The sequence below is a fragment of the Malaclemys terrapin genome, chromosome 13 (genome assembly GCF_027887155.1).
Source record: "Malaclemys terrapin pileata isolate rMalTer1 chromosome 13, rMalTer1.hap1, whole genome shotgun sequence".
Taxonomy (NCBI): domain Eukaryota; kingdom Metazoa; phylum Chordata; order Testudines; family Emydidae; genus Malaclemys; species Malaclemys terrapin.
Window position 1 is genome coordinate 20,653,784 of NC_071517.1, and position 13,549 is coordinate 20,667,332.

At 41.6% G+C, this 13,549-nt stretch overlaps 1 long non-coding RNA gene across 2 annotated transcripts; it reads left to right on the top strand.

Annotated features, from left to right (window-relative positions):
• The first annotated feature begins 7,494 nt into the window (after positions 1 to 7,494).
• On the top strand, positions 7,495 to 13,043 carry LOC128847209 (uncharacterized). Of its 2 annotated transcripts, none has more exons than XR_008446876.1 (2): positions 7,495 to 7,964; positions 10,322 to 13,043. It is a non-coding gene; the product is annotated as an uncharacterized LOC128847209 (long non-coding RNA). The 2 variants fall into 2 exon arrangements; XR_008446877.1 differs by having other exon boundaries at positions 10,341 to 13,043.
• The last annotated feature ends 506 nt before the right edge of the window (positions 13,044 to 13,549 follow it).

The window sequence follows — 13,549 nt, forward strand, 5'->3', positions numbered from 1 at the left end:
GGGATTTAATAATGAATGATCTACTTTCTATTGAATGTTTAAGGTATCCTATAGGATGTATTAATAGAGAATTGTATCCCTGCTCCAGCATTCTATAGGATGGTTTAAACATTCTATAGAAAGGATCTCATCCTATTAGATTCTATAGGGTTTGGGGTGATTTCTATAGAACTCTATTTTAAATCATCTGCTAGAATTTCATAGAGCATTATAAAATCCTATAGCTAAAGAATTCTCAATTCTCTATTAAATTCTATAGGACTTTTCCATAAAGGCTTTGTATCAAGACAAACCTGGAGTAAAGACCTATCCAGTACTATATCTGACTGTGTAACCATCCATCCACCTAGGTTTTCATACTATATCCATCACCATGGTATTGGAGCACAAATTTCTGATTTAGACCCTGATCCTGCAAACACTCATGCACATGAGTAATTTTACACATAGGAGTAATCCCACTGAAGTCAATGAGACTACTCAAATGTATAAAATTAGGCATAAATCTTTGCAGGATTCTGGTCATAGACTGGTAGGAGGCAATTTATAAAGTACATGAAGTCCTGAAACCAGATCCAGCCCCAATGATTTCAATGGAACACACTTATGCTTTCAGGATTGAGTTGCCTGACTGGGCCCTCAGTTTGTCATAAATATACACATATTGCTTTCAGAATTTATTATTCTCCTTTGAGAGTAAATAAAATGTTGAAATAGCTATCATCTTCATGCCTGGAATGCCTGATACTAAGGGCTTCATTATTTCATTGCCTGTGGGAATGTCCTTTTAATATGAAACGTTTGTCATAGATTATAGAGTTTTTAAACACACTTGCACATGAAACACTTGACTTGGATTTTTTCTTCTGTTTAGTTGGTGTGGATGTAGCTAAGCAATTAGACTTCAGCTACTTGCAAGCAGAGCTTGTGTATTTTCAAATTATTCAATGAAGATAAAAAAAATTGCAATTAATACTATTTAGCCGTCTGCAGCGTGGGTTGAGTTATACAAATGTGTTTGTAAATAGAAAACAGACTATAATTCATAACAAATATTTACAATGAATTATTCTACTAGGTCTGCTTAGAAATTTGATAACACTTTTTTTCTCTTTTAGCAAATAAACATCCTTAATTGATGATTTTCAAGATCTAGACCCACTCCTGATACATGTAAACAGAGAAGACTGCTTATCTAAAATTTGTGAAACTGACTTACTTTATGGGCCTGGGGCAAGATTTACCAAGGTATTGAGGTACTTAAAGATGCATATAGGTGCACCTAGTGATATTTACTAAAGGGCCTGAACAAGTTAGGCATTTAACTCCAGCTAGATATCTGTCTGCATCATAAGTCCCTAAATATTTTTGTAAATGTGGCCCCCAATACAAAGCCTATAAAAGTCAGCGAACAAACTTGGCTGACTTCAGTGATATTGGAAGCAGATCTTATATAACGAATCTGATCAATTTAATGCAGCTTGATTTCTTTACGCTGATTGTTATGTTTTTTCCAGACATATAGAGCAACCTGTATTTTCAATTTAAATAACTGTTATTTTAGAGTAGATTAAGAAAAACAAAATCAAGAAAGAACAAAAGTGAAGTCTCCATAAGAGCGCACATTGGCACAGGGTGTGTGTGTCTCTACAGTTGCCAACTCTTGTGATATTATCACAAGTCTCATGATATTTGGTGTTTTTCTTAAAGTTCCTGGAGGCATGTGGCTAGATTAGACTCTCAGCTTTCATTTGAAAAAAAAAGTAAATTTTAGATCTTCTGGTTGCAGAGAAAACCTTGAAAATCATGACTAGCTCTGTGGTCACAACGCCAGTGAAATTTGACTCGACTGACCCTCCATACAGACGGAGGGGTGGCTGGGCCAAATCAGTGAATAGCATTGTGACCTGGCACACAGGGAGTCTGCTCCTGTACAGTGGGGCACAGAGGAGTCCCCTGAGAACTCGACTCCTGGCAGCACCAGCTCATGCACAAAAGAGAGAGGAGAGATTCCCTGGCTGAGGGAGACCCAGTGTTCCTCTGGGAGGAGGGGGAGGGGATAAAATAGGACAGGAATGGGGTCCTGGCTGGGAGGGGACTAGAATTTGACCTCCCCAAGAAACATCTGAATTGGCACCACTGCAGGTGTGCATGCACAAATCCCGTTCACTTCACTTAGGGTAAAAGACATGGATCTGGAGGCAGAGTTTGGCACTAATTGGGGTTCAAGATTAAGTCTTGTTAATATTTCTATTCTAGATTTATTCATTTTGGTATAAACACTGCTGAATACTGTACTTCTAATGTTAGAAATATTAGAAGAGTACAATCTATTTATCTATATTTGTGAATGTACACACCTCAACTGTTTCGGCTTTAATACAAAATAACCATTTTCAGGGTAATATTCATGATTTTTCAGGAAGTTTGCACTTCAGAACAAGGGATGTTTCACACTGTAGTTCCACTGAACATAGCAATATTGATACACTTTTTGCCATCATGACAGATTCAGTTATATTTTTGTTCTGTCCTTTTCTCCTTTCTTTTATAGTTTTAGCTAATCTATCTAGCTATCTTAAGGTTTTGTATTGCCAGCCATCACCAGCTGAGTACCTTCCACAACAGCAAATCTTTAATTCCCTAGCAGACTTTATGGAATCTCTGGCTATTCTCTTTGGAAGCTCTGTCTGGGGCTTTAAAGGAAGCACAAAATGGTGTTCGATGCAGTGAATCTTATTTCAGTTATTGGGGGAAAGCTTTCTCAGGTTTGGCAGGATTTCTGAAAGATTTGGACAGGCCCAGCAAAGAAAGTAACAGAATGCCACTAGCCGTCACCTACACCCAACTAAAACCTCTCCAGCATATCATCAAGGATCTACAATCTATCCTGAAGGACGATCCCTCACTTTCACAGACCTTGGGAGACAGGCCAGTCCTTGCTTATAGACAGCCCCCCAACCTGAAGCAAATACTCACCAGCAACTACACACCACATAACGAAAACACTAATCCAGGAACCAATCCCTGCAACAAACCCCATTGCCAACTCTGTCTGCATATCTATTCAAAGGACACCATCATAGGACCTAACCACATCAGCCACACTATCAGAGGCTCGTTCACCTGCACATCTACCAATGTGACATATGTCATCATGTGCCAGCAATGCCCCTCTGTCATGTACATTGGCCAAACCGGACAATCTCTATGCAAAAGAATAAATGGACACAAATCAGACATCAACAATTGTAACATTCAGGGCTTTGGAGCGGAGCCCGGAGCTGGAGCGCGGAGCAGCTCCGGAGCAGTGGCGCTGCAGGTTTTTGCCTGGAGCTGGAGCGGAGCCAGAGCACAGCTCCAAAGCCCTGATTAACATTCAAAAACCAGTAGGAGAGCACTTCAATCTCCCTGGACACTCAATAACAGACTTAAAAGTGGCCATTCTTCAACAAAAAAAACTTCAAAAACAGACTTCAACTAGAAACTGCAAAACTGGAATTAATTTGCAAACTTGACACCTTCAAATTAGACCCGAATAAAGACTGGGAGTGGCTGGGTCACTACAAAAAGTAAATTTCCCTCTGATGATACTTACTCCTTCTTGTCAACTATTGGGAATGGGCCACATGCACTCTCATTAGCACTACAAAAAGTAATTTTCCCTCTGCTGATATTCACCCCTTCCTGTCTACTGTTGGAAATAGGCTACATCCACTCTGTCTGAATTAGCCTCGTTAGCACTGACCCCCTTACTTCGTAAGGTAACTCCCATCTTTTCATGTGCTGTAATATATATACCTGCCTACTGTATTTTTCACTCCATGCATCTGATGAAGTGGGTTTTAGCCCACGAAAGCTTATGCCCAAATAAATTTGTTAGTCTCTAAGGGGCCACAAGGACTCCTCGTTGTTTTTGAAAGATTGTAAAGACTCTGGATTCATCTAATCTTCCCTGGAAGTTCATTCTATAGCCAGATCCCCTTCATTGATTGCTAGTGTATTCTTTGTTTCACTTTCTTCTTCTTCTCCTCATTTAAATTGCTCAAACATTTTTAAAGATGTGATAAATAAATGAAAAAGAAATATAAAATCCTGCAGGTGCTTGTGGGATGGTTCCTGAACTGATCACAGTATTTCCTCACAGAGATTCCTTGTTTTCAGTTGAATCTCAGAAAACAATTTTTTCTCAAATCTTACAGGCAACCTTTTTGGGAGGGAAAAGGAGAGAAATGTAGGAAGTTTATCGTAAAAATGATTTTAGCCTGTAGGATTTACAAGGCTTGATCTACAGCCCATTGAAATCAATGGGATTTAAGAACATGCTTAAAGTTATCTTGGCGTAAGAGTTTTGCTGAATCAGGGCCATGTTGGGTTTCATCAATAAATCTCAGAGCTCTTTTCAAGGGTGGTTGAGCACCATTATCCCCCTTTTCACAGATGGGAATTGTGGCACTGGGCAGTTAAATCAGTCCTCCAAGCTAGTCCGGCAAGTCAGAAGCCCAGCTGGGAATAGATCCCAATACTAGTTATTCTCAGGCCTTTGTCCTTAGCACTGGACCATGCTGCCTTGCCTGAACGGCAGATACTAGCGCTAACGTTACTTACAGACTGGCATCAGACAGCCCTGTTTGCACTCGCTCACTAGTTTCCTCAACTTCTCCTTTTTGGGGGATTGAAACATCCATACGTGGCCCCAGCCCAACTATATGATACGACTGTAAATGGTTTTTTTGGTTATATTTCAACACAGCACAGTTCTCCCGTTGAAGTTAATGGCAAGACACTCGCTGACTTCAATGGCAGGAGGATCTGACCTATTATCTGAAAATACAGCCTGCATTTTCAAAAGTGGCTAGTGATTTGCAGGGGGGAGGCGCTTAATTTTGGGGGGGATGTGCCATTCTCTGGGTTAGGAAGATTTTTTCCATACTATTTAGGAGTCGGTGGGACTGCAAGTTACAGCACATGACACCTTGGATGCGTCATTAATGGGTGGCCAGTTACAGCCTCTATTAGAATGTCATTGATTGATTGTTTTGTTTTGTTTTTTACTAGCAACTCCCATAACATAGATAGGACCAGGAGTTAAACGGGGAATTTGGGGGCGAGGGGACGTGGGCGCCTGGGGCTCGCACATCCTGACATCTCATTACAAGGTTGGAAGCCAAAGGGAGCCACTTGGTGTCAGGAAGCTGCTCCAGAAGAAAACATCCCATTGTACCAGGGGAGGTGGGGTAATGAACAGAGGAGAGAGAGCCAGATTGATAACCAAGGGGCAGGCTGACCCCGAACGGGTTTCTGTGACAAAAGCCCCTTCATTTAGCATGAATAGGAACAATAGCTAATGGGGCTGGGCCAGCAGCAGCCTGGGGATTTGAGAGCCCAGAGGAGAGGAGTCAATGGAGGGTCCTGTTTTACCCAAATCCTCTATTGATCTCAGTAATCTCCTGGGCTTTCCCCTCCTTGAAATTGCACTGAAAGTTCAAGGACTTTTTGCCTCTGAATTGTGTGGATGTACGTATTGTCCGCTAGGAATTCCACTGAGGCCACCTAACTCATAGCATGTGTGATCCAGCCTGAGACAGATTTAAAGCTGGCCTTTGGAAGGCAAATACTGTTGCATGGATCACCGGGCTGCAGAGCTCTCTCTTGAAATCTGGTTTTGTCCTAGTGGATTTTTCATCTGTGATTGGAGGCTCAGGGGCTCCATGCTCTGCAGATGCCTCCCTTTGCCTTCAACTCAGGGGGAAAACACACTTACGGGAGTATTGTAGCATTAATGAGCACTGCTGCAGCATGGGAAAGGGTGGTAAAAAGGGGGAGGACGCATAAGAATGACACTGCTACACCTTGTCCTAGGCTGCAAGATGTGCTCCCTCCAGTCCTCCCACACCAGCTGGCATGGAAGGGGGTGTGGCTACAGCCTAACTCCTGCCCCTCACCTGCAGGATGTCTCATTCTATCACTTCTGTGTTGTGTTCAGGCACTGACATCCCGTCTGCTGGGAAAGGATCCCTCATCTCCCCCCCACGCCCCTGAGCAGCTGCCAGAGGCTGCCAGAATCTCCCCCACCCTCCCACCCCCCGTGGGAGCTGCACAGAGCTGAATGAGGGAACAGGCCAGGATTGTTCATGGTTATTATTTTTTTCATTATTTCTACCATTAAATGCGGCCGGGCACATCCATACTGGGGATACTTTGACAGAATAGGGCCAGGTCCTCACCTGGTAGAGATGAGAGTAGTTCAATTATATTGACTCCAGTACAGCTGCGCTGGTTCACACTGGCTGAGGATCTGGCCCATTGTGTAAGTCTCACCTACATCCCCAGAAGCTCATTTCCTTCTCAGTGTTTTATCATCTTGTGTGCTCAGAGTGCAAGTGCTTGGGGGCAGGGATTCTTTCCCCCCCACCATATGTGTGTGCAGGGCCTAGCACCATGGGGTCCTGATTCCAGCTTGGGCACTACTGCTGAAATACAGAGCTTCAGCGTCTGTCCATCCTTGGGCACACACAATGCCAAAGGATAAAGCCCCCAGCTAAGCCAAGAGAGTGAGGGAAGGTCAGGGGGGGCCCTATGCACCCCTTGTGGGAGTGAAAGAGGTCAGAGAGGGGGCATGGAAGATGGAGAGCAGAACTGGTGTTCCAGGCTACCCTTTCCTGGACTTTCACCTCCACTCTTCAGGGTTGGCACTCTGCAGCATGGGGGCGGGGATGCATCAGGCGTCACTTCTTTTTGGGCATCCCCTCAGACTTCTGCAGATATGCGCTCTGCCATCTGTGCTGTAGTTAATGCTGCTGATGGGAGCTGCACCCATGCAACAGAGGGAAGAATCAGGCACATCTTTACCAGTTGATAAGAGGGATGTACAGGTGCTGGTCAGTGTCTGTGCAGTCCCTGGAGATGCAGAATGCTTTAAGGTAGATAAATGGATATAAATTGGCCATGAACAAATTCAGGCTGGAAATTAGAAGACAGTTTCTAACCATCAGAGTGTGTGAGGTTCTCTAGGAGCTTTGGGAGCAAACGGTTTTAAGAGAGAGCTGGACAAATGTATGAGTGCAATTGTATGATGGGGATGCTTGTGATGGAAGGGGGAAGGGCTTAGCAGCCCTGGGGATCACTTCTGGTTTATGGCTTATGTTTCTAAAGCTCATGCTTCAGGGCTTCAGTTGGCTACCAGCTGTAGTAAGAGGAGGCCCTGAGATAAAAACCTTGGTATCAGAGGCCCAGTATGAGGCCTAAGGCCTGAACTAAAGTAATGGTCAAGACTTTGCTAACATAAAGCAAAGTTAAGCTGTGAGCCAGAGGCAGGCCCTGCTCACAGAAACTGGCAAGGAAAGGGCTGATGCTGCAAAAAGAGACATACCTAAAAGGTACTGGACACCAGATATCAGAACATTCGCATACTTGTACATTCCACACACAACAAGGAATATGATAGGTAGAGTTGTTTTGTTTGAACCAACATGTACAAGGTGAGAGGTGGCACCTTACTACGTAGAGGGGTTGTACCTTGCTGCGTAGAGGGGTTGCACTTCAATACGTCAGGAGTGATGTGTAACTTGTTTGTATCTGTGTATAAGAATGCATCCCTGAGTGGATATCTTTGTCCAGCCTAGGGGGCAGTGGAAAGTCCCGCCACTGACTGAGCTGAGTCCATTGTCAGGGAACACATAAGTACTGGCTAGCCGCACCTTAGCAGCACCTTGGACTTCGTTTGCCAGGGAAAGCTGGAGACTGTGTTTCTCTTCGACAATAAACCTGGCCGATGTGCCTTCGTACCTTACTAGAGTCTGTGGTCATTGGGGGTTCTCTCGGCTCTGCTGTGTCAGCTATCTGTGCAGAGCTGGGGCAGCACACAGAAGGAACACACGCAGTCGATTGATATCAACATTGAACAGAGCAGAGCACCACACCGGGAGCATCTGACGACACTGGTGATCCCGACCGCTGATCTGGTGAGTAAGCGAGCTGTCCACTGTAGGAATCGCGATCTAACATGGCAGAAAACCTCGAGCTAGGGAACCTCCTTATCCCCTCCCTTTATATCACCACAAAGTTGATAACTCGTGGACCCGCTGGATTGCCAGTAAGGGGGGTCCATATGAATTTTTAAAAAGTGGGGAAACATGGATTGGCATATGTAGAGTGATGGTAGAAACCAAGGCTCTAAAAAATGATAAAAGTTAAAAAGCAAGAATTCTGCAACTAATGTCTATGGCAGTGAGATGGTTGAAACAGCACGCCACAAATTTGGCAGGGCAAGTAACAGTAACAAAGAAAGAGTTAAAAGAATCAAAAAATGCTACACAGCCCTGGAGTGCTCCCACCGCCCTTGCAGGGTGGCAAGCAGCCCAGAGACAACCAGTACAGGAACAGAGTGAAACATTGAAAACAGCTGCAAGTAACCTACCAAAAATACATGTGCCGTCCCATGTTATAAATATTGGTGGTAAACAGCAGGCTTCAGGTAGCTACCCTGTGCCTGAAGAATGGGGACAGAAGTGGAAAAAGGTGGTCCTAGTAAAATTAAAAGATGAAACGGGGTCCACTGCATTGCAACCACCACCTTATGATAAAAGCCAGGTTCCAGTTAAACTTAAACTGAGACCTAGACTGGTGCCTGTCAGAACGGGACAAGTAAGTGCACAGAAGGAAAGAGTAGCACATAATACTTTCACAGAATTGGTAAATCAGATGAAGGAAAATATGGAACAGTTCACAGAGCACATTAGGAGACAGGAGCTGTGACTTGATCGCGGGGGAGTGAATAAAAAAGAATTTCAAAGTAAAAAAACAAAATTAAGTGGGTTAACACCTACAATTGATGCATTAACACATGGAGTTGCCCAAAACCAGTTAACTGCAGCAAAAAAGGGCACTCCTGCCATCCATCTGGCATGCACACAAAAGCAACAGACTTTGGGGGAACAAATTCAGGTTTTACAAGAGCAGGTAACTACCCCCATTCTCCTCTCAAAGCCAGGATAAAAACCAGGAGCGCGGTTCCTAACTGTGCAGGTTCCCAACTGCTTTGACCCACGGAACCACACTCCACATTCATATCTGAAAATAGAACCTTCTTTCTCAAATATTTGTACATACCGGTTAAGTTTTGTCCTTTATATGCTTTCTTAGTTTGCCAAACTTGCTGCTGCTGCCTGTACTTTCAAATATCTTGATAGAGTTAATCTCTCTTGGCTCAGGTCTCTCTACCTTCCTAGGTTGCTCTTCACTCCCCCCTTTCCCCTGCTTCTCCTCACTTCTGCTCTCTTTTTGTTTTAAAAAGTTAAAAGTTATAGTTTTTACAGAAACCTCCAAAAAATAAAGCAGTTGAAAACAGATTAAAACAAGAAACAAAAAGAAAACAAGGTAAAAACTTTACTTTAAATAAATCCAGTAAATTAATTATTTTAACCCTTCAGGAATGCAACAGCTGGAATTATTCCTAACTTTCTTGACGATAGGGTTGCCAAGCAACAGAAATGCACTCTCTGCTTCTAATCCTAACCACTAACTAATATTTGAAACATGGGCTTTTCTTATTTCCATACAGCAGAGGTTTAAAATAATGTTAAATATAAAGTAATGCGAAATTCCTTGTTACCAAATTAATACAATACATTTAGCAAATATTAATATATTTTTATCAATGTATGTTACAAATTTTAAATAAGGAAATAATTTGTTTATTCAAATGTTTAACCCTTTTTATTTATTTATTTTTTTGTTTGCCTTATTTTGTATAGTTATGAATAGAATTCTGGCGCCATTTGTTTTTAATTGTAAGTTTGTCCTGTATGTCATGTGTGTTGTATGTTGTGTGGGTCACGTGACTATTTTTTATTATTTTTATTTTTTGTTGCAATAAAAGTCAATTTTATACCCTTTTAAAAATATATATGTATATGTGGTACCACACTATTTTAAGATCATGGTTGGGGTATAATCATAGTATTATTAGCACCAATTTTTTGTGCAAAGTTCAAAAAAGTTTCAGTTACAAATATATGTACATATATTTTTGCCTCAACAAATAATGCAATTGCAAACAAAAAGAACTCTCTTTTATCAATCAGAGTTTTGTTTTTTAATTTAAAAAAAATTGTTATTCAAAGAAAAAATGTAAGGGGAAACCTCAACATTAAGGTAAAGATAATATTAACAAAATGTTAATTTCTTGTTTGGGCTTTTTATAAACTTGTTTGCACTTTTAAATATAGTTATAAGAATGTCATAACCAAAATGTTTTAAAATAACAATTTATGCATAAAGCTAACCAAACAATTTCAACAGGTTTCCATGATTTCAACAGGTTTCCATGTTTTCAACAGGTTTCCACCTTTGGCTCCCAAACATAACAAAGCATCATGAAAGTATACCCTCAAATACCCTCAAAGTATTTGCATGTACCTGTATTTAAAATTTATTTTGGTTTAATTTTATAGTTGGTTTAATTTTATACGCTTTTCTTTTGTTATGTTATGTTAATGGGAAGCAATGGTTGTGAAAGGTGCCACAAGTACTCCTGTTCTTTTTAATGGTTGTGAAAGTTTGTGCATCTAAACAGTTAACAAGAGTGAAGTTGGTATCTCAAGCAAATTAACTCTAAAAACCTTGTTAAAATTATGTTACTAACTCTTTTGCTGAAACAACGTGTTCGGCAAGGAAAAGCAATACACCTTCTCATGGAAGATTGTGAGCATTTATTTTAGCCGTTAAGCATTACATTTTGTATGAAATATTAGTAATGCACCTCAAATGAAAAAGAATATCTATACAACAATTGAAAAAGTATAGCTTGTGTTATAAAAGGCTCAGTCCCTATTACCTTGTTCTTATTACATTGTAACCAAACTAAGTTAAACTGTGTATTAAGTTTGGGTTACTGAAAACAAAAACAAAAAACAAAAACTTTACTCTGTTAACTAACAAAAGTTGTTTAAGTTGCATCCCACAGACTAAAGACACCAGAAGACATCACGCCACAAAAATACCAGATGATATCAGTATACAGTGAAGAAACCCCCAAGCATCAAGAAAAGAAAAATGAAGTGCTTTATAAATAAAAGACTGGTCAAACACATCTCTATCTATCATATATGGACAATTAAGTTAACAATCAGCTAAAAACCACTAGCTGGACCAGAATAAGCCATCATTTAATTTTAACTTGGTTACTATGTAAAAACAACTGTATTATTGCTGTACTATTGTTGTACTGTTGTCTTATTGCTGTATTGTCTTATTGCTGTACAACACTTACAATGTGCATAACCTTGCTAAACTGTTTAACCAACACACAGGTAAAAATTAACAAACAAATGGCAGCAAACAACATGAAGGCAAGGAAAAAACAAAGTGGTAAACAAACAAAACGTTACATAGTAACTACAAATTGGGTAAACAAATTCCCTGTTAATACCAGTCATAATTTGGGTTACTGACACTGCATCCTAACTGAGGCACATGTTATTCAAAACAATTTTGTTCAGTGTCTGGGTACCAATATTAAATCCTGACACAGCAATATTTGATAAATTGGTTACTGTCCATTCAGCAGGTTATCTGGAAGACAGCATCCATAATAAACAACTGGATCTATGTCAACTACTGGTGTATCGCAGAGCCGCGCATCCAGTGGAACAGAGAAGCTAGCCACTTCTGTTTCCTGCCCAGTAAAGTTTACCAGAGGGTGACAACCTGCAGTAAGGGTAACCTATAACATGAATGGACAGTACTGGGTAGTAACTAATTACAATATATTTATATATAAAGGCCTCAGTGGTAGTGTCACTACTCCAAATTTCTGTTTTACTTCTTATATACATAGCACTGTGGGACACACTATCACAATCCCTATCCCAATATTTCAAAACACTCAGCCTACTACTAATGATGAGACAGGTGATAACTGGAATTGCCCTAATAAGAGTGTGTTTCTATCTGTGTCACCAAAGTAAAAGGGCCAGAGTACAACACTGGACTGGAAAAACATGGTTATGCTTGGATATAAGATGGTATCATAGGTACACATACATACTATACATATATGCCCATACACACTCCAAATATATATGCCATATTCATATAATTGATATATATTAATTATTTGGGAGTGCCTCTAAGGCTCAATCATAATACTACATTCCTCAGTCATGGTCCCAGGCCCACCATAAGGAACTAAAAAATAATTGGATAATAAAATCTGCCTATCAGTCGTACGTGGGAATGTGCAGACTAAAAAGACAGATGGGGCATGGGTGTATGGATGGTAAAATGAGGTAACCACATAACAGCGTTTAGCCCACTAGGTTATCTTTAGTCCATGCATTATGCTTTTCTGGGATGATGGGTAAACATCCTCCCCGTAAAAAGACAAAAAGTGGGGGAATGTAGTAAGAGGAGGCCCTGAGATATAAACCTTGGTATCAGAGGCCCGGTATGAGGCCTAAGGCCTGAACTAAAGTAATGGTCAAGCCTTTGCTAACATAAAGCAAAGTTAAGCTGTGAGCCAGAGGCAGGCCCTGCTCACAGAAGCTGGCAAGGAAAGGGCTGATGCTGCAAAAAGAGACATACCTAAAAGGTACTGGACACCAGATATCAGAACATTCGCATACTTGTACATTCCACACACAACCAGGAACAGGCTGATCCATCCCAATGACAGGGCCAAAAGGGGAATATGATGGATAGTGTTGTTTTGTTCAAACCAACATGTACAAGGTGAGAGGCGGCACCTTACTACGTAGAGGGGTTGTACCTTGCTGCGTAGAAGAGTTGCACTTCAATACATCAGGAGTGATGTGTAACTTGTTTGTATCTGTGTATAAGAATGCATCCCTGAGTGGATATCTTTGTCCAGCCTAGGGGGCAGTGGAAAGTCCCGCCACTGACTGAGCTGAGTCCGTTGTCAGGGAGCACATAAGTACTGGCTAGCCGCACCTTAGCAGCACCTTGGACTTCGTTTGCCAGGGAAAGCTGGAGACTGTGTTTCTCTTCGACAATAAACCTGGCTGATGTGCCTTCGTACCTTACTAGAGTCTGTGGTCATTGTGGGTTCTCTCTGGGTTTGCTGAGAGCTGGGGCAGCACACAGAGGGAACACACGCACACAGCCGATTAATACCAACATTGAACAGAGCAGAGTACCACACCGGGAGCATCTGACGACACCAGCAAGGGTCAGGAAGGGACATTTCCCCCAGTGTATTCTGGGAGTTTTTTTGATCTCCTTCCCCTGAAGCATCAGGGCTGGAGATGGGAAATTGAGTGGGGTGGGCCAGGGCACTGAGCAGGGACATAACATTCTCTCTCTCAGGTGCTTGGTTGGCTGGTTCTTGTTCACATGCTCAGGGTCTAACTGATCACCATATGTGGGATCAGGAAGGAATTTTTCCCTGTGTTAGATTGGCAGTGACCTGGGGGTTCTCTCGCCTTCCTCTGCAGTATGTAGGTGCAGGTCACTTGTCAGGATTGTCTGAGTATATCTCACTTAATCATTTTCCTGCCATTGCAGGGTCCCTGAGCACGAGTGCACCTCA